Raw genomic sequence first — 27,410 nt, 5'->3', positions numbered from 1 at the left:
GGTTTGTTCCCTGAATATTTTCAGACCAAAACGCTCTGAAACTAGAACTCAATCATAAGAGGAAATTTGGAAAGACCCAAATACATGGCAGCAAAAGAGCATCCTACTAAAGAATGAATTAGTCAACTAGAAATTAAGGAAGAATTAAAAAATTTCATGGAAACAAATGAAAATGAAAACACAACTATTCAAAACCTGTGGGATGCAGCAAAGGTGGTCCTAAGAGGGAAGTATATAGTAATACAAGGCTTTCTCAAGAAACAAGTTCTCAAATACACAACCTAACCTTTCAACTAAAGGAGCTGGAGAAAGAACAGCAAATAAAGCCTAAAACCAGCAAGAGAAGAGAATTAATAAAGATTAGAGCAGAAATCAACGAAACAGAAACTCTAAGAACAGTAGAACAGATCAAGGAAACTAGGACCTGGTTCTTTGAAAGAATCAACAAGACTGATAAACCCCTGGCCAGACTTATTGAAAAGAAAAGAAAAAGGACCCAAATAAATAAAATCATGGGTGAAAGAAGAGAGATCAGGACCAACACTGAAAAAATACAATTATAAGAACATATTATGAGCAACTATATGCCAACAAATTAGGCAAATCTGGAAGAAATGGATGAATTCCTAGAGACATATAAACTACCAAAACTGAACCAGGAATAGAAAACCTGAACAGATCCATAATGAGCACGGAAATTGAAGAGGTAATCAAAAATCTAACAAACAAGAGCCCAGGGCCAGATGGCTTCCCAGGAGAATTCTACCAAACATTTAAAGAAGCATTAATACCTATTCTTCTGAAGCTGTTTCAAAAAACAGAAACGGAAGGAAAACTTCCAAATTCTTTCTATGAGGCCAGCATTACCTTGATCCCAAAACTAGACAAAGACCCCACCGAAAAGGAGATTTACAGACCAATATCCCTGATGAACATGGATGCAAAAATTGTCACCAAGATACTAGCTAATAGGATCCAACAGTATCTTAAAAGGATTATTCACCATTACTAAGTGGGATATATTCCTGGGCTGCAAAGGTGGTTCAACATCCACAAATGTGATACACCACATTAATAAAAGAAAGAACAAGAACCATATGATCCTTTCAACAGATACAGAAAAAGCATCTGACAAAATACAGCATCCTTTCTTGATAAAAACTCTCTGCATTGTAGGGATAGAAAGAACATACCTTAATATCATAAAAGCCATATATGAGAAACCCACAGTGAAAATCATCCTCAACAGGAAAAAACTGAGTATTTTTCCCCTGAGGTCAGGAACACGACAAAGATGTCCACCATCACCACTGTCATTCAACATAGTACTAGAAGTCCCAACCTCGGGGCGCCTGGGTGGCTCAGTCAGTTAAGCGGCTGCCTTCAGCTCAGGTCATGATCCCAGGGTCCTGGGACTGAGCCCCACACATCAGGCTCCCTGCTCAGTTGTTGCCTGCTTTTCCCTCTCCCTCTGCTGTGCCCTCTGCTTGTGCTCTCTCTCTGTCAAATAAATAAATAAGTAATCTTAAAAAAAAAAAAATAGAAGTCCTAGCCTCAGCAATCAGACAACAAAAAGAAATAAAAGGCATCCAAATCAGCAAAAAAGAAGTCAAACTCTCACTCTTCACAAATGACATGATGTTCTAAGTGGAAAACCCAAAAGACTACACCCCAAAATTGCTAGAAATCATTCAGGAATTCAGCAACGTGGCAGGATATAAAATAGGTGCACAGAAATCAGTTGCATTTCTATACACTAACAATGAGACAGAAGAGAAATTAAGGAGTCAGTCACATTTACAATTGTGCCAAAAACCATAAAATACCTAGGAATAAACCTAACCAAAGAAGCAAAGGATCTGTACTCAGAACATGCATGAAAGAAATTGAGGAAGACACAAAGAAATGGAAAAATGTTCCATGTTCATGGACTAGAAGAACAAATATTGTTAAATGTCTATGCTACTTAGAGCAATCTATACATTCAAAGCCATCCCTATCAAAATACCATCAACTTTTTTCACAGAACTGGAACAAATAATCCTAAAATTTGTGTGGAACCAGTAAAGACCCCAAATAGCCACAGGAATGTTGAAAAAGAAAACCAATTCCAGACTTCAAGCTTTATTGCAAAGCTGTAATCATCAAGACAGTATGGTACTGGCACAAAAACAGACACACAGATCAATGGAACAGAATAGAGAACCCACAAATGGACCTTCAACTCCATGGTCAACTAATCTTCGACAAAGCAGGAAAGAATATCCAATGGAAAAAAGACGGTCTCTTCAGCAAATGGTGTTGGGAAAATTGGACAGCCACACACAGAAAAATGAAAGTGTACACAATACACAAAATAGACTATACACAAATATAGACTCAAAATGGATGAAAGACCTAAACGTGAGACAGGAATCCATCAAAATCCTAGAGGAGAACACAGGCAGCAACCACTGTGACCTCGGCCACAGCAACTTCTTGCTAGACACGTCTCCAAAGGCAAGGGAAACAAAGGCAAAAATGAACTATTGGGACTTACTTCATCAAGGGCTTTTGCACAGCAGAGGAAACAGTCAACAAAACCAAAAGACAATCGACAGAATGGGAGGAGATATTTGCAATGACATATCAGATAAAGGGCTAGTATCCAAAATCTATAAAGAACTTATCAAACTCAACACCCAAAGAAGAAATAATCCAATCAAGAAATGGGCATAAGACATGAACAGACATTTCTCCAAAAAAGGCCTACAAACGGCCAACAGACGCATGAAAAAATGCTCAACATCACTTGGCATCACAGAAATCCAAATCAAAACCACAATGAGATACCACCTCACACCAGTCAGAATGGCTAAAGTTAACAAGTCAGGAAATTACAGGTGTCGACGAGGATGTGGAGAAAGGGGAACCCTCCTACACTGCTGGTAGGAATGCAAGCTGTGCAGCCACTCCGGAAAACAGTAAGACGGTTCCTCAAAAAGTTGAAAATAGAGTTACCCTACGACCCAGCAACTGCACTACTGGGGATTTACTCCAAAGATAAAAATGTAGTGATCTGAAGGGGCACCTATACCCCAATATTTATAGCAGCAATGTCCACAATAGCCAAACTATGGAAAGAGCCCAGATGTCCATTGACAGATGAATGGATAAAGAAGATGTGGTTCAGATGTCAATGGAATACTACTCAGCCACCAAAAAAATGAAATCTTGACACTTGCAATGACATGGACAGAACTAGAGGATATTATTTTTGTTAAAGATTTGAGAGAGAGAGAGCATGAGAGTGGGGTGAGGGGCAGAGAGAGAAGCAGACTCCTCACTGCGCAGGCAGCCTGATGCAGGACTCAATTGAAATAAGTTAATCATCACAGAAAGACAATTATCATATGCTCTCACTCATATGTGGAATTTAAGAAACAAAACAGAGGATCATAAGGGAAGAGAGGGAAAAATAAAAGAAGACTAAATCAGAGAGAGAGACAAACCATAAGAGACTCTTAATCATAGGAAACAAACTGAGGGTTGCTGGAGGGGAGGAGGGTGAGAGAATGGGGTAACTGGGTGATGACCATTAAGGAGGACACATGATGTAATGAGCACTGGGTGTTATATAAGCTGATGAATCACTGAACTCTACATCTGAAACTAAAATTACATTGTTAATTAATTGCATTTAAATTAAAATAAAAAGGTAATGCCAGTCTCATAGAATGATTTAGGAAGTGTTCCTTCTGTTTTTATCCTCTGAAAGAGTGTACAGAATTGGTATAATTTATTCATTAAATGTTTGGTATTATTCACTAATGCAAAAAAAATGTTAAAAAATATATAATATATCCATATATATAATTCCCCTTCACTACTATGCTCCCTTTACTTTCTTCATGAATTTCTGAAATGTATTCAATTATAACACCCTCTAGGTGATATCTACTAAATGTTTACCATCAGCCCTGACCTTTCTGCTGACCTCCAAACCTAAATACCCCCACTTTCTGCTGCATGAATGACAGGAGGAGTTGCATCAGTCACAAAGTTCAAATACATTTTCAGACTTCAATACATTGTTTTACCTAACAGTCCTCTTCTCCCATACTAGTAATTCTGGTATCTCTCCCTCACCACCACCTACTCTACCCCCACAGTCAGTCACCAATTTCTGTCAGTTGTACCTCCGTAACATCTTTCTTTTTCTTTCAATAAAGTAATTATTTCAAATCAGCATAATTTCCTTTCCTTCAATTCTTCTCTCCAGTATAGCATTATATTCCCAAATACAAGACAAGAAATTCACAACATAATATGTACCATACCTTCCCCTTCTAAAACCCTTCAATAGCTTCCCACTTACTATAGAATAAAATTCCCTTCTCCACAGCTTTATATTCAAAAACTTTTAGGTGCGCCTGGGTGGCTCAGTCGTTATGCGGCTGCCTTCGGCTCAGGTCATGATCCCAGGGTCCTGGGATCGAGCCCTGCACTGGGCTCCCTGCCCCACGCGAAGCATGCTTCTCCCCCTCCCACTCACCCTGCTTGTGTTCCTGCTCTCACTATCTCTCTCGCTCTGTCAAATAAATAAAATCTTTAAGCAACAACAAAAAATTTTATAAAGGGAGTTCAATCCACCTACCTTAATGTCACTTCTTCTTATGTCATTCCTGAGCACTAAAAATGTCAGTCTCCCAAAAGCACTTACCATTAATTTAGCATATCACAGATTTCTTGCCCAGGTGTTTTTGTTTTTTTTTTAAACATTTTTTTTAAAGATTTTATTTATTTATTTATTTGAGAGAGCGAGAATGAGAGAGAGAGAGAGAGCACATGAGAGGGGGTAGGGTCAGAGGGAGAAGCAGACTCCCCGCTGAGCAGGGAACCCAATGGGGGACTCGATCCATGGACTCCAGGATCATGACCTGAGCCGAAGGCAGTCGCTCAACCAACTGAGCCACCCAGGAGCCCCCAGGTGTTTTTTCTTAGAACTTTGTCCAACTTAACTAAATTCCTCATCCTCTAAAACCTATATGTCTTTATTATTCTCTCAAAATATACTTTTCCTCAAGTTTAAGATGCTATCAAATTTTAAGACATCTGTCAATTTTAGAAATGCTAAAATGTGGGAAAAATATATGCCTTAGATATAGTAAAATACAAGAAATATCTTCTTCCTCTTAATCCCCTCAATACAGTGTCTGGATTTCTATTTAACTTATTTCTCAGGTCTTGTTCAATGAATTAATGTCTATTGCCCTCCCCCCATTACATTATAGGCCTCGTGATGACAAAAATTGTCTTGCTCATCTATTATATAGTAGCAGTCCCACTAGTTTGAATAAAACAACCAGACCAGAGAAGGAAGGAAGGAAGGAAGGAAGGAAGGAAGGAAGGAAGGAAGGAAGGAAGGAAGGAAGGAAGGAAGGAAGGAAGGAAGGAAAAGAAAGAAAAAGGAAGAAAGAAAAAGGAAGAAAAGGAAGAAAAGAAAGGAAGAAAGAAAGAAAGAAAAAATAGCACTACTAATAACATCTATCTCACATTCATTATCAGAATTACAGAATATACATTAAAATTAATGTGTCAAGTGGATCATATTCAAATGCAGGATTTTGGTATTTTAAAAGATATATTTACTAAAATTAAATGTCACACTACAAATCTGTCACTCTTCAATATCAGAAACTACATTAGGGAATACAGGAAAATTTTTTTTAAGTAAATTTCTACAGGAAATTGCTGCATCCCATAACATTTCAGTAACAACAATAACCTGGCTCTAGGAGAACAAGGCACCCTTCCACCACTCCAAACCATACCAGAGCATGATTAGTGAGTGTATCCTATGACTGCTTCTAGAGAGCAGTCTGTGATTTATTTCTCTTTCTGACTCTAGGATTCTCAGAAAGAACAAATAACAGAATATCCAAAGAGGAATATGTAATTTGAAAACAAAACAACACTTTGTCCATTTTTTTATTTTAAAAGTTATATGATTTACTTTGAATTTTCAAATAACACAAAAGAAGGGTCTATCAAAGTGGAGCATGGATTGAGAAGCTTGGTACCAAGAGGCACTTAGATGAAGTAAATGACTAAGACATAAGGCCACCTTTGAAAAGTGTATGTCCATTACTCCTATATTGCCTGGACCAGTGTAATATTCTCTTAATAAGTCTCCCACCTCTAGATGACACCCTCCTGAACCCATCTTTCACACTTCTGGGAAAAGTATAGCTACAACAAAGTTAACCAAGCCACTTCACTAGCCCTCCAACAGCTCCCTATCAGCTTGAGAATAAAAATAACCTGGCCTCTCCCTGGCTCCCCAGGCCCACTTTATGAGCCAAACTTCAAGCTCTAGCAACAGTGACTGAAATTTCTTGCACATGCCTTAAGCTCTTTCAAGCTTTTGAGCCTTTGCTCAAGCTTCTCCTCCTTCCAGCAGCTTCCCTTCCACCTCCCTTTACCAGTTCTGACCAGTCCTTTGAAGACTCAACTCAAGTTTCCCAACTCCTGAGAACATTCCAAAATACAAGACTAGGTTAACAACTCCTCCTTTGAGTTCCTACAAAAAACACGTCCCCTATCTCTAACTTATCAAACATTTTACTGAAATTTTTAAAATTATCCTTTACAAAAAGTTTCTTCCAGGGGCACCTGAGTGGCTCAGTTGGTTGAGCAACTGATTCTTGATTTCAGCTCAGGTCATGATCTCAGGGTTGTGGGACTGAGCCCCATCTCAGGCTCCACGCTCAGTATGGAGTCTACTCAACAGTCTCTCTCCCTCTCCATCCACCCCTCCCCCTCCACTTGCATGCACGCATGCTCTCTCTAAAATGAAATCTTTTAAAAATAAATTAAAAAAAAAAAAAAGTTTCTCCCAGTAAACTATCAGAACCACAATACCAAGAACCAAGTGTTTTCCACTTTGTAGCTTATTTACCTAAATAGTGCCACTAAGTAAATGTTTTTACTGAACCAAAATACTAACCATAATACTGGTTTTCAAGGAATTCTTTCTTTCCATTGTGGAAAAAAAAAAAGTAAAGAAAGAAAAGAAAAAAAAAACACTGAAAGGATTTTTTTGTTAGGTTTTTTTGTTGGTTGGTTTTTGTTGTTGTTTATCTAGATCTTCTTAATACCTAGTACTACCCAGGAGCACTGGGGTGTTGATGAATATCATACACTAGCAACATAATAAAGGCTTTCAGATCCGTTCCCCAGGTAAGCCTGTACTACTCTGTATCATAGGCAAACTGGTTTCCCTCTGGTTTCCAGGGAGATTTGGCCAGTGGGAAGTGACGACTGATAGAAGGCAAAAGAGGAAGAAGCCAGAGTATTTCTCCTCCATTCTCCCCACTCCCTGACACATCCTTGGCAGAAGTTTTGTCTCTTCCATAATTCCAATTCCCTCCAGACAGTCCCACCCTCTGATGTACCAGCTCCTATCATGAAGCCCCAGCTATGGCTCTAGCTCCCACACACAGCTTTGGCTTCTGAACTCTGACAACACCAGCTTTTCTCATCTCCCCCGGAGCCCTGCTGGCATCAGGGAGGCTCTGGGTATTATTAATATCTGGTTTGTCTCACAGTCCGAATAGGCTTCTCAGCATTACCTGTACAACCAGTTCCTGAATTAATTTTCCTCTGTTGAAAGACACACTATGGTTACTACTATTTTCTGGATTAATCCTGACTGATTCTGTTTTTAAATGTCACTTAAAATAAAATGTATCAAATAGTGCAATACCTCAGCATACTAGAACATAAAAACTTTAATCCTGAAGAAAATTTATTACACAAAATTATTATTCTGAATATAGGGTGGGGTGTTGGGCAAAAGGGAACCATGCATTAAATTCATAAAGTAAAAATAAAGAATGTAACATTTTATTCACATCAAAGTGTTCCTCACTGGAATGAAGTCTTCCCTCAGCTGCAATGTTTGCCTGAATTAAGTCAATCACTTATAATAAAAATGTCACTTTTTAAAAACTTATTTGGTAGAGGAGAAAATTGGAAGGATTATGGGAGTTGGAGTCACTGCAGGCCAAGACATCTGTTCGGAGGGAAAAAAATGTTAAAGACCTCCTGTCAGTGACTTATTCAAATCCACAAAATTCAGTCCTTTTTCAAGACAAATCCAACTAGACTAATCAGTTAAAAGATATACCTTTAACCATTAATCTTATCTCATAAATTGTTTAAAAGATCATAAAATGTTAAAGTGAAAAGAACTGCTTTAAATATAAATAATAAGAGCACAAGTTGTAAGGGGTTCAATGTTAACAACTGATTTTTACAGGACCTCTCAACTCCCCTTTCATATAATTACTACATGAAATTCCCTAAGTAGAACTAGTCTAATAAAATAATTCAGTAACCATTCACCATTTACAAAACATTTCAGGAAATGAAAGACTCCTAAAGCACAGAAAACATTATTCAGTTTCATTTTGTGAGTATTTCTTAATCACTGAAATTGTTCTAGATCGCCACAGAAAAGTATTAGACAATAATCCCCAAACTAAAGCAAAAAAATCAATTTAAGATTACAGACTTTGGAAGAAGGAGATATGTGAAGGAAAAGGATCCTGACATTAACAACAACAAGCATTTCATGAGCAACCACACACTACCAGTGATTTTACATAACTCACCTCATTTTACTTAAAACCTTACAAGGCAATGTCACAGTGAGGAAATGGAAACCCAAAAAGGTTACATAATTTTTCCAAGCAACTTAACCAGCAACTAGTAGAAGTAAAATTTGAATTCAGTCTTATCTGGCTCTAGAGTCTGATTCTTCCTTGCTTTCTCTGGAACAATATTCCCTGTGGGTGACTTCAAGCTAAAAACAAACCAAAGAATTATTTAAAAAAAAAAAAAAAAAGGATAAAATGACATGACAATCTCTAGCCAATATTTTAAATCATATTTAATATTATCAAACTCTCACACATTTTTAACATAATACTTGTATAACTAAAAAGAGTATCAACTATATGTCAAGATCTGCAAATAACAAACCAAAACCTACCTAGAAAAGTTCATAATTACCAATTAATTTCTCACTGATACAAAGGCTCAAAAATGAGATCAGCCTCCCCAAGCTACCAGCCAACCTATTCCCCTCATTTTGTACATTACTTATCATCATATGCTGATAGAATAGCCTTGTGAGATCATCTTGATTAATTATTCCTCCTAGTTGTCTGATTAATGTCTGAAAATTTTGTGAAATCTGAGTTATTATCCTAGCCCCTTTGTGCAAACTTTGACATTTGCTTCCTAGTTACTATGCAGTCACCTATATCCTCTACGTTGATATTATTCCTTTCTAAAAAATACCTATTCCACTGAGAGAATACAGTTTACATCACAACTCAGTACATGTATACATGTTATACAACTGAAAGAAAAATTTAATAACGACATTTACACTCACTATATACAATGCACCTGATATTTTCTAATTTGTTTTAATGCTAGAAGCAACCCACTAAACTGATCTCACAAATCACCAACATGCTATTAGAACGCCACTCTAGATAGAACCCAACCCCATTAAGAAAGTACTGACATGACAAGAGCATTTTTCCTTCCTGTTTCTTTCCAAACTGAAGGAGAAAAAAGTCAGTGAGAAAAGAAAAATAAAGATAGAAGGTACTACAGCCTCCAAAAGTTTTCCCTAAAGTATGATTCTTGGGAATTATTTTTACAACATACTTATATTTTATCATTACAGTAAAATATACATAACATGAAATTTACCATTTTAGCCATTTTTAATTGTAAAATCTGGTGGCATTAAGTACATTCACAATGATACCACCATCACCATTATCCACTTTCAGAACTTTTGCATCACCCCAAATAGAAGCTCTGTACCAATTAAACAATAAATCCCTGCTCCCCCTCCCCCAACCCCTGGTAAAACTCTAATTTTTTAAATAAGATTTTATAAACATATACAAAAGAAGTGAAGATAAAATCACTAACCCCTATAGACACATGACCCAGACTCAACAAATTATCAGATTTTGCTATAATGATTTACCTGTCCCAAACCTCCTGTCATAAAACCCTACTTACTTAGAAAATATAAAAAACAGATTCTTTCTTATATAACCACAATGTCATCATCACAGCTAACAATATTAACAAGAATTCCTCATTATCATCAAACTTTGAAATTTTATTAATATAATTTACCTAATTATAAAAATACTTGTTTTCACCAAACTTTTCATTGATCCTCTCAATACTGCAATTATTTCTGAATAATTTCATGTGTAACTGTTTAATAAAAGATAATTATGATTCAAGACCAAAAATACCACAATGTTTCAAATGAAAGCTTTCTGAGCAATTCTACAGAGAGACTATGGTTTTCCACTAAAAACACAGAATATTATTTAGTATCTCATAAATGGAATGTTTTCTCAGCAAAACACCACAAAAGCAACCTAGTGAAATCTGATACCATCATTATTTATTTTATATAAGCAATCATTACTAACTAGAAAAGCCTACATTTGTCTAGTGTTATTTTTTAACGGACTACTAGATGAACTTAAAAAAAAAAAACCTAGATTACTTTTCTTTAACCTATCAGTGTAAGAACAATAGTGTTGTAAAATGTGAAGATACGATTGTACCTACAAACCTCTTCAGTTCTGCAAAAAAGTCAAACTAGAGCACTGAAAAGACATATGAATAAATCCTGGCTTAAAAACTATAGTAACAATTTCTATTCCTATGAGGAATGACTTTGATTCAGAGAAAGTCTGATATCATGAAATAACACTCATTTTCAAAATATAAAAGACTGGAAGAGATGAAAGACAAAACAGGGGCTCATTCAAATTTAACCTATAATTTTTCACATAGTACAACCACTAGTTAAAAAGAAATTATCAGCCTGTAGAATATAAACAACCAAAGCTCAAAATATGAAATACAAAGTCAAATGTAAACAAGAAAAAAAAATCTACATGAGTTTCATACAGTATCTTCTCTAATCCTATGTATTTTCACTAATGCAAAATATATCAGCTTAGAAAGTATAATCTTAAGGTTCTTTAAAGTTTGTGATTACAAGGGATTACCTCCAAGATCAAAAGCAGCACTGGAGGAATACCATATCACATGATCTAACTGCATAAAAATTTGCTGCTACTCAATTTCTGCATCACATGAGTGTCTAATATAAATCAAGAAAATTAAAACACTTACATGTTTAATAGGAAGCATTTGTGCTTCTATTTAAAGTTGTGTCACTATCTTTACCCAAATCATTTTCAAAGTATTTGAGTGGCGATCCTAGAACTTCTTGAAAGACAAGAAATGCCTAATTTGGTTTTAGTCATTGTCTTTTTAACTTGAATAAACTCAAAAGCTACAAATATAACATACTACTATAATCAACATTCTAAAAATGTCAAGTTCCAAAAATAAAAACTCCCAAATTGTCTTCATTATATAATTTTTAAAGTTTGCTGTAAGGATGGTTTAAAAATGCAGTCAGCTAATATGCTCTATGTAATTATCACTACTCAATGAGGGGAAATGTCTAAATGTTGAATAAAGAGTAAAAAATAAGAAAATGATTTGCAAGGTGTACAAGTGATCCCACATCATAAAAGATTCTATATCACATCTTGACTACAAACAACAAAAAGAGGGAAAAAAAGAGAAAGGAAAACCTAGGTCTAAATATTTTATAGAAGTCAGATTCTCAATTCAAATAGCAATAATTAGAGTGATCTGATGGCTCTTACTCTTAATTACTGGAGGCCAATGAATTTATTTAACTTCTGAAAAGTACAGTATAAAGTTTTAAGCACATTCTTTGTAAACATTTTATGGACTGAATTACTAAAATATTCAGGTTTACCATAAATTACCATCAAGAACTTCAACCTCAGGAGACAGAAATATATATATATATACACACACACACATATATATATATACACACACACATATATACACACACACACTCAGATATAAATATATACTGTGTGTATGAGTAGCAATCTTTTTAATTTTCTAAAGAAAGTCACTGATTTCATCTTGCCCTGTTACCTGCCATGAAGAATGTGAAGCTGCCTAATTTGTAGGCAGCATACACAACTGATCTGGTGCAAAATTAATCACCAAATCAGTAAGTGAAGCCACATTCTGACAATTTCTGAACTTCAAAAAAATATTATCATCAGTGTCCATGACTCTCCAACACTAAAAGTATAATTAACTCTTTTATATAACTTGTACAGTAAACAATTTCAAATTCCTTGCCAGATTCAATTCACTCATCTGTGTTACTCATTAGTAACAATTAGTTGAGAACTCAGTAAGAGCCCCAGAACTGTACTTAGAAACACTACTCTATTCCTCACTATACACTTGCAAAGTATCCCTGTTTTACAAATAAGAAAACTAAGTATCAGAAGGTTTAAGTCACATCATCACGACTGAATTACTAAATGGCAAAACCAGATTCTAATCCAAGTCCATCTAACTAACTTTTAAGGTCTGTTTGCTCTTCCCACCACTGTAGACTCGCATTTATGCTAACCTTGTTCACGGGTTTAAAAAAAAAAAAAAAACTCCCACTCTTTTTTTTCCTCCAGAAATTTGTATTTAGGACTGGGAGAGAAGAATAAAGTTATTTACATCAATTATTTTTGCAAATATCAAGACACAATTTTCTCCCAATTCTTCTTGGTTTGACTTATATCATTTCAAATATGAATATTAAGAATTGCATCACTGGTTCAGCAAGATTAAAGGCATGCATTAATTACCACAAAAGACTTCTTCCAACAATACTGAAGATTCTAAATAGATCAAAGATCCAAAAGTTGGAATATATTGGTAAAAGTATTGCCAAACAGTAGCTCTGTTTACCAAGTGTAAACATAACATTCTACGAACAGAACTAAGTGAAGCTCAAAATTGCTTAGTTAAGTCTTCATTTTAAATACTAGGATCAACCAGAAAAATAGATCTATACATTTTCTTCACAGAGACTATTTCCATCTGAAAATGTCATTATTCCACCCTTCTTCTTGAAAGTTATTTTCATTAGTTATAGAATACTATGTTGGCAACTTTTTCCCAGCACAATGAGATATTATCCCACTGTTTTCTGGCTTCCATTTCTGCTCCTGAGCAGTCAGCTGTTGGTGTAACTGCTACAGCTACTTTAAGGGTAATCCATCTTTTGTTTTCTGCCAACTACTAAAATATTCTGTTTCTGGTGTTCTCCATGTTACTATGATGTGTCTAGATGTGTATTTAAAATTCTCAGAACTTCTTAAATTCGTGGACTGGCGTTTTTCTCAGCTCTGAAAAATGCTCAGCCATTCTCTCTTCAATCACTGCTTCCTTTCCTATTATTTCTCCCTTCCACAATTAGAAAACTAATGAAACTGTTAGATTTTCTCAATCTATGTCCTGTATATTGTAATCTTTCTTTTTACCCATTTCCTTGTCTTTCTGTTCTACATTCTCAACAATTTATGTCCAGTTCATTGGTTCTCTTTAGTTGTATTTAATCTACTACTAACCACATCTACTGAGTTTTGTGGTTTTTTTTTTTTTAAGATTTTACTTATCTATTTGAGATCGAGAAAGAGAGAAAACGCACACAAGCAGTGGGGTTGGGGGGGGGAGCAGAGCAAGAGGGACAAGCAGACTCCACACTGAGCACAGAACCCAACATGGGCCACAATCTCACAACCCTGATCATGACTTGGGCCAAAATCAAGAATTGGACACTTAACTGACTCAGCCATCCAGGCATCCCTCTACTGAGTTTTCATTGTAATTACTGTATTTTTTATTTCTGTAAGTTTTGTTCAGGTCTTTTTCAAATCTCACAAGTTTCCTGTTGCCTGCAGATATTTTCCACCTTTTTGTAAACATAATAAACAGTTGTTTTATCATCTCTGTCTGATAATTCCAAAATCTGAAGTTTTTGTGGGTTCATTTCTGTCAATTGTTTCTGCTTCTTACTCATGGTACCTTGTTTCCTTGTTTGCTTGGCTATATTTTATTGTGAGATAATTCTTTGGAAAATTGTTTATGGGAATTTCCTAGGACCGAAGATAAAAATGTATTCAACCTGAGAGGACTTTCATTTGCTTCTGCCCGGCACCTAAAACCACCTTTTTTTTTTAAAAAAAAGATTTTATTTATTTATTTGAGAGAGAGAATGGGAGAGAGAGAGCACGAGAGGGAAGAGAGTCAGAGAGAGAAGATAAAAATGTATTCAACCTGAGAGGACTTTCATTTGCTTCTGCCCGGCACCTAAAACCACCTTTTTTTTTTTTAAAGATTTTATTTATTTATTTGAGAGAGAGAATGAGAGAGAGAGAGCACGAGAGGGAAGAGGGTCAGAGAGAGAAGCAGACTCCCCGCTGAGCAGGGAGCCAGACGTGGGACTCGATCCCGGGACTCCAGGATCATGACCTGAGCTGAAGGCAGTTGCTTAACCAACTGAGCCACCCAGGCGCCCTAAAACCACCTTTAAATTCACAGTCTTGAGGTTTTTTCAGACCAGGCGACAGTGAATTTGAGCTGCAAATCAAGGAGGAAGGCTTATGGTTATAACTTCTTAGGAACAGGTATTTTTTCAAGCCCAAAGCAAACATTCTTACAGCCTACTGTGAGTAAGAACATGAGAAGTGTTTTAATCTTGGTTTAACCATACTCTATGACCATAGCTCTTTTGGAGTCCAGTTTTATAGGGAAGGAATATCCTATTAGACTCCCCTCCCTGGGCATATATGGGCTTTAATTTCTACACCCTGTGCTTTGTGAGACCCTCAAAACTGAAGTCAAAGTTCCCTAGAATGTGGCAAATATCCTCAGAGGAAAAGCAGTTTTAATATTCTGTTTACTTCTCAAAATTCCTGCTTTCATGTAGATTTTAACCTGGTAATTTCTCACTATCATCTCTGTTCCTAAGGAAAAAAAAAAAATTCTAGCATTTCTTATCAGGGAATTACTTTCTCCATATAATATAGCTAACCATATTACCTTGTTTTGAATTTTAATAGGTTTCATATTTTTATATTTCAATCACTAAAAGTTTTATTTTGTGGGTAAGTGTAACACTGATGTAACAATTACTCTTTATTAAGCTTGATTCACTGGTATAATCTAGGACAGAATTTTGCCAAATCCCAAAACTGATCAATTCCATTATAAGACCATTAAGAGATGGATAAGATTCTGAAATTCATTCCCTAAATAGACATCTGTATAACTGCTATGGAATTCATTAGTCTTGATTTTTTTTTCTCTGCCAGCAACACGTGTAATGAAGCTACTGGAAGATTAGCCAAAATGGTAAAAAGATGACAAATAAGGACCTGAGTTTAATCTTGTTTCTGCCATGAAATAGAATAGTAAACAAAAAACAAATAATGGAACTACATACAAATTTAATAATTCTTCGTAAGAATTTTAAAGATGTATAAGCAAAATTAAAAGACAAAACTGAAAATATCTGCTATATATATATATATATAATAGGCAAAGAGTTAAAATCTATAATATGCAAAAAGCTCTTGAAAATCAACACAACAAAAACCCAAAAAGCCATTAAATAGTAAGATAAAAGCAATCAATCTGTGCCAAGATGTTAACCAAAAGCAATGATTTATAATACTTTCTGGTAGCAAGTTATGGGCAAATATAATTTACACCCTGCACTAAAGTTAGGGTATAAATTAACACTATCTATTAGGCTGTTTGGCAATAAGAATCAAAATCTAAATCATGCATTTTCCCTTTATACAATAACCCCATTTCTTAAACACACACACGCACAATAACCCCATTTCTAGTAATATACTTGAGTAATAACATCACTGCATGAAAACTTACAAAAAACAAAAATTAAAAACAACACAAAACTGATTAAAATTAATTTACATGCACAATTAAAACTAAAAAATTCTGGAACTATATAACAAAGAAAATATATAGTTATTAAAAAGGGTAGGAATAGAAGTTACTTTTTAAAACTTCACTGTTTTCGTTTTTCTTTTTTTTTTTTTAAAGATTTTATTTATTTATTTGACAGAGAGAGACACAGTGAGAGAGGGAACACAAGCAGAGGGAGTAGGAGAGGGAGAAGCAGGTTTCCCTCGGAGCAGGGAGCCCGACGCGGGGCTTGATCCCAGGACCCGGGATCATGACCTGAGCCGAAGGCAGACGCTTAACAACTAAGCCACCCAGGCACCCCGGATTTTTCTTTAATTAGTGATATACTATCATGATTCTTGAGAGGTTAAAAGCAAAGATAGGATTTAACTCATCCAACAATCTTTTTTAAAAGATTTTATTTATTTATTTGTCAGAGAGAGAGCGAGCAAGTGAGAGAGCACAAGCAGGGGGAGGAGGAGAGGCAGAGGTAGAAGCAGGCTCCCTGCTAAGCCAGGAGCCCGATGTGGGACTCAATCCCAGGACCCCGAGATTATGACCTGAGCCAAAGGCAGACGCTTAACCACCTGAGCCACCCAGGCGTCCCTCACCCAGCAATTTTTGTAGTTTGATTTTTTTGTTTGTTTTTTAGGTCTGTATAATAGATGAAACATAGTCACAAATTCTTTGTTACTTTCTTCATCAGGAGATGGGGTTTAATTCTCCTTCCATTGAATCTGGGCTGTCTAACCAATAAAAGACAGCAGTTTTACCAATAACATATAGCAGAAGTAATGTTCATCAGATTCTCTGTCTCCACTTCCTACCTCTCAGAATGCTTGTTCTTGAGACATTCATGCTCAGAACCCACCACTCATACCCAGGCCACATGGAGAAGCCTCATGCAAGTGCTCTGATCAACAGCCCTAGTTTAGCTCCCAGACAGCAGCCAGCATCAACTGCCAGCCACGTTGAGTGAGCCATGCTGGAAGTAGAAACTCTAACCTCCAGTGAGCCTACACCAAATGAAACAGAGATAAACTAATCCTACCGAATCCTATACAAATTATAAAATCATGAGTAAATAAATATTACTGTTGTCTTAAGGTACTAAGTTTTGGAGTGGTTTATCACACAGCAATTAATAACTGGAACAGTCTCTTATTTACTGCTATATATTCAGCACTTAAAACAGTACATTGTACAGGACACCTACTTTTAATAGTCACAGCTTCAGGAGTATGAGTAAAGATGGCATACATGGTTTTGGCATTCACAGAGCAGTCAAAAGTGGGACAGAGATTGTTAGGTAAAAAGACAATTATAATACATAATAAATGTTATTTTGTAGTACAGGGAGGGTATCTGGCCAAATAGGAAGGGACAACACAGACTTAGTGGTGTAAGAAGCTCCCTAGAGCAGTGACATTTCAACTAAGAACTCACAAGAATTAGTAAAATCAAGAGACAGACTATTCCAGACTTCAGGCAAGCAAAATCCTAAATAGTTCCAAAAACTCAAAAGATTTCAGTACTTTATAATGAAATCATAGGGGAGGCAGAAGGAGACACAAGACTGAGCAATAAATGATGGAAAAGTACTGAAAGGTTTTAAGCTATAGAGTAAGAGAATCAGCTAGCTGACAGCTTAGAAAGATCACCTGGCTCCAGGGACACCAGTCAGAAAACCCTACAGAGACAAAGGCAAGAGATGATGATCTAGAAATGATATACCAGAGTAGGAGTATTGGGCATAAAGAGACAATGGATTCAAGACTTAAAATCCACTGAGACTGATGCGGTTACATGAGGATTTTGGGAATAAAAGGGGCCTTCAGGGTTCTGGCTTCAACAACCAGAAAGAAGGTGGAGTCATCCACTGAGATAATTCACTTGGGAAGGGGAATAGGTTTTGTAAGAGAAGATGGTAAATTCAGTTGCAGACATTATGAACATGAGCTGTCTGTGGGCCATCCAACAAGCAATCAGATACACAGGTCTAAAGCTCACAGAAGAAATCAGGATTGGAGATCTAAGACTACAGACTCTTCAGGACCTTTTTTTTCTCTTTATAACATTAATCTCTCACTATCTCCTCAGCCACTCAGATATTACTCTACAATTCTCTCACAATTTGTCTTTATAAAATCTCTCACTCTCATTTTGTCAATGCTTCCAAAACAGTGGTTTTACATTATGAGGAAACTCAAGTTAATCAATGTTTTGCCACACCCTTTGCAAGGCAGGATGCGTGATGGCCATTGGTGAGGGCATTATGCAGGTAGTTTTAGTGACAAAAAGAGGAAGGAAATTAGGGGTACTGATCAAGACTACTTTGCAGCCTTGGGGGAAAGCATCTGTACTCCTGATCCAAGTAGAAAGGAGGTACTGGAGCTATTCTCTGAAAGAGAAAATGAAGTGTATCTGGAGAATAAATAGGAAGCCATAAAATCATTAAAAGGGCAAAGAAGTACAAAAGGATAACCAAAGAGTAGAAGGGGAGGCAGAGAAAAAAGAGACACATACAGGCACTTCCCCATCCCTACCTTTCCTACTCTGTCCTGTCTTCACTGCTTCCTGGTCTATCATTTCCCAATGGCTTCCATTACACTCAGCTCTGACAATTACATAATTTAGCTCGGAGAACTTTAAGTAGACCATAGCAAGACCACAGCTTGAAAAGAAAACTCACCATAAAAAGTAGAAAAATTATATGACCTGACCAGAGAAAGAAAATCATGATACCTGATACTGCAAATAAACCCAATGTTGCACAGTTTGATCTCTGTAGTCTATCAGTATTCCCTTTTAATTTCTGCCAAATCACATAGAAAGAAATCTTCAAGCTCTAAGGAGATGAAAATGTAAAACCTCAGAATAATTACTTGGGCAGTGGAGCTAGACAGCCACAATTATAAAGGAAGCTGCAGGTACTTTAACTTAAAGTACCAGAGCATTGTGTATTACCACGAGTATTTTTACATAAAAGGAGAATCACAAAACTTCTAAGCCAGAAGGGTCCTTAGAGATTATCAGTTCCGGCTGCTATAACAAAGTGCCATATACTGGAAGGCTTATAAACAACAGAAATTGACTTCTCACAGTTCTGGGGGCTAAACTCTGAGGTCAGGGTGCCAGCAAGGTCAAGTTCTGGTTGAAGGCCCTTGTCCAGATTGCAGACTGCTGACCTGTCATTGTATCTTCACATGCCAGAGAGAGGAAGCAAACTCTCTCTTGACTCTCATAACAGCACTAATCCCATTCATGAGGGCTCCACCCTCATCACCTCATTTAATCGTCTAATCGTAATTACTTCCCAAAAGTCTCACCACCTAATACCATCTCATGGGAGAGTGAGGGAGCAGGGTTTCAACGTACAAATTTTGGGGCGACACATTCAGTCCATAAAAGTGATCACTTGAAGTGGTTTTCCAAATATGTTTAAATCCTTCTGAGAACTGGGTAGATTATTTCATAGTGACACCATATCAAAACATATTTCAAGTCAATGAAATTAAGAAAATCATTCCAACACAGCTTCCATAAATAAAAATTAATCATGAAAAAGAAAAAAACTCTACAAAAATGGCTTGTTTCATATGGTACGCTTATCTACTTGGAAAGTGTAAGAGAATCAACTGAAAACCAGTTGTAATAGATTCAGAAAGTGACTAATTACAAAATACACACACACACACACACAATCAATGGCTCTTCTATTGACCAGCAATAGTGAGGTAGAAAAAATACACACACACACACACACACACACACACACACACACACGGAGAAAAATCTCATTCCCACCAATAAAAAATAAAACACAGTGGGACTGAATAGAAGACAAAATGATAAAATTTCTGATATCCATAGAGAAAGAATAAATCATTCAGTAGTACTGAGAAAACTAATCAAAAGCTTAAAAATTTAGTACCCTCTGCTTCACACTACACAACTAAACATGTTCTGGAATAATGTAAACTCATAATTTTAAACTGAAACTATAAAAATAGTTTAAGATATAAATTAATAGCTATATAAACAAGAGGTAGGAAAAGCCTACAAGACTCATAAAGGAAGAACAAGATTTAACTACAGAAATGTTAAAGTCTATAAGAAGGCAGAAGAGGAGGAGGTGTAAAGTTAAGTATGCCCAAATAAAATAAAGAAAAGATGATAATGCCCAATAACAGCAAGTACGGGGCCTCTCAGCTTTGTAGTTAAGGGTAAAGTGGTACAATTTGGTCTTGTGTTTCAAAACTATTAAACATGGGCATATCTTTTAACCTACTAATAATTCCACTCACAACAATTTTTCCTAAGTAAATAATGCATAGGCACAAAGGAATATTAGCTACAATAATGTTCAGTGTAGTACTGCTTGTCATATAAGGATTGAAAGGAATCTAGGTGTCCAAGAATGGAGGACTACTAATAGTACCTTCATACAATGAAACAGTCATGGAGCCACTAAAAAGTGTGTGGGAGAGTAACATCATTAGTAATATAAAATATTAAATGAAAAACAAACACAAGTAACAAAATAGCATAAATCCACTTTTAGTTTAAAAAACAGCTGTATCTACACATACATGTTTATCCATATATATCTACAATACAAATACACACACACAACACAGGTAAAAAGGTTAAAATTAACTCCTAAACTATTAAGAGTAACGAATATTGGAGAGGGGAGACAATTTATCCCAAGCCTCCCTATGCCATACATATCTACCTATCAAAATGAGCACTCTTACTACAAGACTCCTGGACTTCATGAAGAAAAAGAAGTCTAGTTTAATCAATGCAGTAGACAGAGAAACAGTGATACCATGTAGCCATCTCCTATCAACTCCACCTTCTTTCCCAACCCCCACCAAGGATCCAGGGCAATCAACCCACCATCTCACCCCAGGGTGGCAAGAGATGTAATGTTAGTAATTCTTCTTGGATTCCTACAAGGTAGCTACTGGAATACCTCCAAAGGTACATATTCTGGGAAACCTAAAGGGGTCAATTCTGATCCCCACTAATTACCAGCAAACAGAATACACCCATCTACAGCCAGGACCTGTAACTTAGGCTCAGTCTTCTTGCAGTGCTAGACCACTCCAACTCCATCAAAAGGCAGGTGCATCTCATCTCCCCCAAGATGGTTATATGAGAAATGGGGGCTTACTTCTCACTGATTAATTATTCTGAAGATCCATTATTTAGAAGTAGAGACCCAAATTGCTTTTAGTTCAACCTTTTTATCTTACTTAGATGTTTAGTAACAGTAAGAAAACTTCGTTGCTAACCAACATTTGCAACTTGGTTTTCTAAACTAGTACTTGCAGTACAAATCTGACTTTTTTTCAGCCTCTCTCAAGACAATATAACCCCCTAAGAGAAGTGAAGAAATTCCCAATAGTGCAGACCATTATTTTTGATCATTTGTTTTTATAACATTTTCACAATAGGCATTACCTTTTGTAATAGAAAATTAAAAAAAAAAATTCTAATGGCAGGCTAAGCTATCATACTGTAATTATCCAACCTAAGATATTCATGCACAGCAACATTTTCTTTAGATATACCACAACTAGTCTGTCATAAGTTATCATACAAAATTAAATCCAATCATTTTTAAAAAGTAAACCATTCTTCTAAATGTAGACTTCATGACCCATAAAAAAGTAAATATAAGCATTCTTATCAACACAAATTTATAAAAATTTGCAATCATCTATAATGCCTATTTCAAATCTCTTAAGTCTATTTTGTCTCAAAAAAGTAATCCAATAATCACCTTCCCTAGGCAACTGAGTTAAGAAAAATAATAAATCTGCAATTAGTAAATATTTTCATGGAGTCAGAGACACCACATGTAGCACAAAACAATGACTGAATGACATTATCTTTAGATGTTTTTCATCCAAACTAGTGGACATTTAATGAGCATCTACTGCATGCCAGGTCCCATGACAGGTGCTAAAAATAGAAAATGTTAACACAAAAATCCTATACTCCAGTTCTTTTTCTAATCAAAGAGACAGGTACTATGATAATTATAAAATATATATACAGAGAGAGATCCCAACCCCTCATGTCCAATTCCAAAAATCAAAAAAACTCTGAAAACTAAAATTGTTTTCTTAGCTGTCAACAAAACACAGCCTAAACTAATGTGAGGCTTTTTATGGTCTTTTTTATTCTCCTTAGTGTGAACATGTATAAATTTGCTGGGAAAATTAATGTGTACAACTACGGGATGACTGTTCCTAAACACAGGAGGTTTCATGATATATAGCATATGCACCATATTAATTTTCTAAATTCCAAAAATTTTACTTCTGAGACACATACACCACCACGGTTTTAGATAAGGGGCTGGAGATCAGGTCTGGAGTATGCAAGGACAGATGGATTATTTCAAGGAGCAAAGAATCTGCTGAGGGAGGCAAAGTTACAGTCAGAAAAATCTTCAGAAATAAGGTTACCTTGTTCTAGGCTTCACAACACTACACTAGAAAATTTTAAACCAATCCTTTCATACCACCACCAAAAACATCTTTTATTATTTCTACAGCCTTACTTCCTTGTTTTGAAAGATCTGAGCAGCCAAACCATATTTATTCATATTTAATTCCCCAAAGGGATAAGAGCATTACTATACCAATTTTGTATTTAATCCAAAAAGTACAAACTTTGTTTTGCTGGCCAATACAACTTCATACAAATAAATGTACAATTCCCATTAAGTTCATTCAAATACAGTCAGTCTTGATTATGTGGCTATGATCAGCCACACTGTAGATTATCCATAGTAAAACATAGTATCTAACACTTACACAGTAAAATATAGTACCTAACAAGCATTGTGTCAGACACCAAGCATTATATATGTATATATACTATACTTATACATATATACACACACAAATATACTCATTTAGTCCTCAAAACAATTTTCTGAGGTACTTATTACTATTATCCTCACTTTAAAGTTGAGAAAAGTGAGGCACTATGAAGCTAAGTAACTGACCAGCATAACATTACAACAGACATCACAACAGAGTATGAACTTTGAGAAAACGTTTACAACAGGGATTTGTTGTTATACTGACTTACTTCCCAAATTATTATCCCAGTTATTGAAGAATTAATGCTACTGGAATCAGCCCACAGGCCCTCTCCTCTCACTTCCCCTCCCACAACTGCCCACAGCCATAAAATCTCACTTCTCAAGTTCCACTACACACACTGTAACATTATTGCCATTCTAATCATCTGTCCACGTTAAGAGAACGGTCTTAGACCAAGTGTATAAGCACCACTCCTCAGACTGGTGCTGCTATAAAAGCGGTCAGAGACAAAACAACACTTAAGTTGTCCTTACTACTTTTCCAGTGTTAAAATATAACAATGACTCATGCTTAGATTGTTATCGCCCTTCCTGCCAAATAAAAAGTCAGTGACCCATCAATCCCCCCCAAAAAATCCTAAACGTCAGGATAACAAATACAGGATAAATCTACTACGTATGCGTAAAGGGGGAAAGGGGATGGAAGGTGGAAGAGAGGCATAGGCAAAAAGATGAAGAACGAAAACTTGCAGGGTCAAAAGGAAGCAGACACTACTTTCATATTTAACAGTGACTTACAGACTTGAATGAGAATGGTCTGGCCAACACGTGCAAACAAAATAGAGCTTTGCAAATTTCAGTATCTTATTCAGAAAAGATTACAAGCATTTAGGCAAGTTTTCATTATACGATGGAGGAAATTTTTTTAAAAGATGACAAGTTTGGATTTTAAAATGAAAGAAAAGCTCGTAATTTTCAACAATACTAGGGAAAGGGGATTTTAAAATGTATCATTAATTTATTTTCTTCCATAAAAGCTACATTCAGAAGATTGTTAAAGCATGGACTGTAGAGTCAGCCAGCCAGAGTGCCAGCTCTGTGTTAGCAAAGGACTTTTACCCTCTCTGCTTCAGTTTCCTTAAAGATTGTTGTGAGTATCACATGAGTTAAGATACATAAAGTGCTCAGAACAGTGTCTGGCACTTCGTGCTTCAAAAGCACTGTCATACATATTATTTAAGTACATGAAGAAAAAAAATGATAAAGTAAGGAATAGAATGAAGACTATAACAATTACAGTGCTAAAAGTAATTGATGTTACACTTCAATAAAGTTTTTAAAAAGTTAGGTACAACCATTTTTATAGACATAAAGTATGAGGTTAAGTATGACACTTTTCAACTTTTCAATTTACATTTTCTTAATTAGATTAGGAAAAAATCTAAATCCATTTAGGATAACCTCAGCAGGTGAGGACCCTAAATTCTTTACAAGTTTGCTTCCAAGGCTCAGGAACGCATTGCTCAACTGAGGCTGCATCTGAGAGAAAAAGCAAACACTCAATACTGTCACCAATAAAAGAGAATTTCATCCCAGCAATGGATTCAGAGACACAGCATTCATAGTCTAGAAGTTGATAAAACCCAACTACCCATAGCTGAGTCCTTCAGCTAGAAATACACCAAGCTTCCATGGAAAATTCACAGGCCAGGTGATGTATGCACCACAGCATGCACACCTGGTACCTGCACTCCTCCAGGTTGGGGCAACTCACCCCAGTACTACTATCCCCTTCCCTCCTACCCCTACATAACCTGTTCATTCTTCATAAAGTATCGCCCGAAGGGGAACTTTCTCAGTTCATCCTGCCTTTTCCCCCTTCTCTCAAACCACCTCTACACTCAGGATGAATTAAGGCTCTTATTCACTGACACATCATTTTATTTCTTAGCACACACATTATCCACATCCCTGCTACTCAAGAATCAAAGTTCCTTGTCCAGCAGCACCTAGGAGCTTTTAAGAAATGCAGAATATCAAAATGCATCACAGATCTACTAAATCAGAATTTGCATTTTTAAACCAGAGCCCCAAGGGATTCCTATGCACATTAAAGTTTGAGAACTACTGCTTTGACTCTATTGCAGATTGTTGTAAAAATATTAAATGCTCAAGTTTACATTTGAATTTAGCGATATAGTATGAAACTTCCAAGATGTGTAATCAGAAAAGCTCATTAAGAGAAATGACCAACATATAAATGAATTTAAGTGTTCAAAGGTTTATTTTCAACAATGCCTACATTTACTACTTCCTGCTTTAAGTATTTTGTGCAACAGCACACTAATAATATAGTTTCCCTGTACTATATTTTGTTGTACAAAGAGTACAAGTAATGACTGGTTCTAGAAATCTCCACGCAATCAGGCCCAAGGCTGTGCAACCTGTACGCTACAATTTCGGGATTTAGTCCAATTCGGAGTTGATGAATAGAACATTCCCGAAAACTATTATTCAGGAAAAAATCTTTAGGATGTGAACTTTAAATCATATTCCTGAAACTAAAACTAGTTAATGGCTGGTATTGAACAAACTCTAGGTCATTTGTAGAATCAAAAAATTGTTTAGGAGGTTTGTGTTCGTTTTTCCAGGAAAAGCAGGAAGGGGGAATCAACTTTCACAAAGTTTTTCTCATCCTTAAAGGCCTCAACTTGCATGTTCTTACAGGTCGTACTAAAACAGGACCACGTTTCTACCCTCAAAGCTGAAAGGCTTCTCTACTCTAAAGGCTGCATTTTAAAAGGTTTGGGGATTCCGGGCCCATTTCGCTTCCGGCCTCCGAAGGAAGCGTGCTGCCCAGGGCTGATATGAACAGAGAAATTTACCAAGTAGGAAGCTGAGCCACAGTCCAACCACCAGGTTCTGCCCTCTTGCAGCAGTTGTCCTTGCAGCCTAGACCCCAACCTCCCGAGGCAAGGAAGGCAGGCGGACTGGGGGAAGCAGCCCTCTCGCCCCACCCGCCCTGGAGCTAGAGGAACCTCCCTCCCGCCACCCAGCCCTCACGCGATCCGGGAAGCGCACAAACGGGGGCAGTGCGACTACCCGTTCGCGGCGACAGCAGCAGCAGCAGCAGCAGCAGCAGCAGCACCCTCAGGCCCTCCCGTGAGGCGGCGGCAGCTGCAGCAGCGGCGCTGGGGGAGGCGGGAGTGGTCCTGAGACGCAGAGGGGGAGGCCGGGGCGGGAGCGACTGCATGTGGGGCTGCACTGGAGGGAGGCGGAGGCGCTCAGGGAGCTCGGCTTTTTTACGATTATAATCATCATCATGTTTTACCTGTGGCGCAGAAGGGCTCCCCAGCTCCTATTCCCTGAATCCTCCTCCTCCCCTCCTCTTTCTCTCTCTCTCCCTCAGTCTCTGCCAGGCGCTCGTGGAACCGGCCGGGCCCGGCCCGACCAGAAAGAGAACAGGGCGGGAGGGGGTGGCGGCGGCGGTGACCAGCGACCACGTGACCACGCTCGCGCCGTAACGGCGGCCGCCTCCCGCCGCGCGCCCTCCCCGCGCTCCACCTCTAATAACCCCGCAGCTCGAACGTCCAGGACGCTCGTGCGCAGGCGCCCGCTCGGCCAGGAGGCTGCGCGGGCGCGCAACGCGCTCGCTCTCGGGGCCCAGTCTGTGGGGCCATGCGAGGCGCGACGTGGGGAGTGAGTCGCAGGCCAAACCCTCTGCTGAAAGGGCTGACGACCAGGGCGCATGCGCGGGAGGGCTCTTTCCACCACCTCCCAAACTTTCTCTTTATCCTCTCTCTCATGCCCCCAGCAGCACGCAGCTGTAGCCTTAGGAACCTGCCACCTGGACTTCACCACTCACACCCACCACCACCTTCCCAGGGTGAGACTGAGAGTAAGAGAGGTGTCAGCCTCTGAGAAACTCTTAATAGGCTGGTCCTCCTGCCTCAGAATTTACATTTCCTAGTTGCGTTTAAATGGCCTTACTTTGGACGTTTTTCCACAGCTGAGTAGACTCCTATTCATGCTTCAGGACCCAGCCAGTCACTTACTCTGAAACACTCTGCTTTGGGGAAGTCATTTAACATTTTGTGGAGATCCACTTTGTTATAACCTATATAAGTTTTTGTTTTTGTTTTTGTTTTTTAACAAATCCGCAGTGCTAGGCTCGGATTTTATCTCTGCTCATAAAATCTAGGACAGTATGTGTCTTCAGCATTGTGGTAGCTCAGTAAAATTCTGATGACTATCAGAACCCAGGCAATGCCTAAACTCTGTCTTCCACCTCTGCTTATGTTTTAAGATTCCCTTTAGCCTAGCACAGGGAATGCTGGTGTTTGTTTCTCAAATATGAAAGCTTTGAATGGGAATGCTATTTAGAGTGGCAAATGCTTCACCTAGTAAAAAAGAAGACGTACATTATCTGTACAATAAGGCGTGTAGGGTGGTGGTGTAGGTCCTAGTAAGAAAAGAGGCAGCAAAAAAGCCATCTTTCATGGGGTTCCTTCATTTTCCCTATCTCACAACTCTAAGTCATCCCACTGATAACCTGTCTACTCCTCCCTGTAAAAGTACAAGGCAAAGCCCTGCAGAAACACTGTGATCTTCAAATCTGGGT

At 37.4% G+C, this 27,410-nt stretch overlaps 1 protein-coding gene across 9 annotated transcripts in view; it reads right to left on the bottom strand.

The window, feature by feature from the left end:
• The window catches only part of TBC1D5 (TBC1 domain family member 5), a 579,609-nt gene extending 553,348 nt beyond the window's left edge, over nucleotides 1-26,261 (bottom strand). For 4 of the 9 annotated variants that reach the window (XM_027583569.2, XM_027583568.2, XM_027583571.2 and 1 more), the window contains exon 1: nucleotides 26,121-26,261. The gene's annotated coding sequence lies outside the window, so the exon portion shown is untranslated. Of the gene's footprint in view, nucleotides 1-25,674; nucleotides 25,752-26,120 lie in introns of those variants that run through there. The other 5 variants (XM_027583572.1, XM_027583576.1, XM_027583574.2 and 2 more) reach the window with 4 other exon arrangements.
• Between the last annotated feature and the right edge of the window lie 1,149 nt (nucleotides 26,262-27,410).

Source organism: Zalophus californianus, chromosome 1, assembly GCF_009762305.2.
Source record: "Zalophus californianus isolate mZalCal1 chromosome 1, mZalCal1.pri.v2, whole genome shotgun sequence".
NCBI lineage: Eukaryota > Metazoa > Chordata > Mammalia > Carnivora > Otariidae > Zalophus > Zalophus californianus.
Note: the sequence above shows the minus strand (reverse complement) of the source record. Positions and strands in the feature narration are given on the sequence as shown.